The sequence below is a fragment of the Mandrillus leucophaeus genome, unplaced genomic scaffold, assembly GCF_000951045.1.
Source record: "Mandrillus leucophaeus isolate KB7577 unplaced genomic scaffold, Mleu.le_1.0 Scaffold74, whole genome shotgun sequence".
In the NCBI taxonomy this organism is placed as follows: domain Eukaryota; kingdom Metazoa; phylum Chordata; class Mammalia; order Primates; family Cercopithecidae; genus Mandrillus; species Mandrillus leucophaeus.
The window spans coordinates 3,013,747-3,014,429 of NW_012108030.1; the positions used below are offsets into that span (position 1 = coordinate 3,013,747).

A 683-nucleotide genomic window follows, 5' to 3' on the forward strand; every position below is an offset into this window, starting at 1 on the left:
TTTTAAAAATGTTTTTATTTTCATTTTAATTTTTAGAGATGTGTGTGTTACTTTGTTGCCTAGGCTGGTCTCAAACTCCTGGGCTCAAGCAATCCTCCCATCTTGGCCTCCCAAAGTACAGGGAATACAGGTGTGAGCCACCATGTCCAACCTTCTTATTGTTGTTTTTTAAGAGACAGGGTTTTGCTATGTTGACCAGGCTGGTCCTGAGCTCTTGGTCTCAAGTAATACTCCCTCCTCAGTCTCCCAAAGTCCTGAGATTACAGCAATGAGTCACTGTGCCTAGCCCGTGGAGCCTATTTGGAGTTCATTTGGCTTCTTGGATGTGTGGATTAATGCTCAAATCATCCAGTTTGGGAAGTTGTCAACCATTATTTCTTCAAATATTCTTTCTGCCCCTTTCTTTCCTTCTGGGACTTCCAGACCCATGGCTCTGTGAGGCTGCATTCATTCCTCTTCATTCTTTGTGTTTGTTCTTAGGTTTCTCAGACTGGATAATCAAAGTTGAGCTATGTTCAAGTTCACTGAATCATCATTCTGCTACAGAGCCCCCTCTAGTACATTTTTCACTTCAGTGATTGAACTTTTCAACCCTAGAATTTCTTTTTTGAGACAGACTCTCGCTCTGTTGCCAAGCTGGAGTGCAGTGGCGCCATCTCAGCTCACTGCAACCTCCGCCTCCC

The 683-nt window shown here is 43.8% G+C and overlaps 1 protein-coding gene across 1 annotated transcript in view; it reads left to right on the plus strand.

Moving 5' to 3' along the window:
• The window catches only part of TSKS (testis-specific serine kinase substrate), a 27,566-nt gene that overhangs the window by 10,945 nt on the left and 15,938 nt on the right, over window positions 1-683 (plus strand). The window lies entirely within an intron of this gene.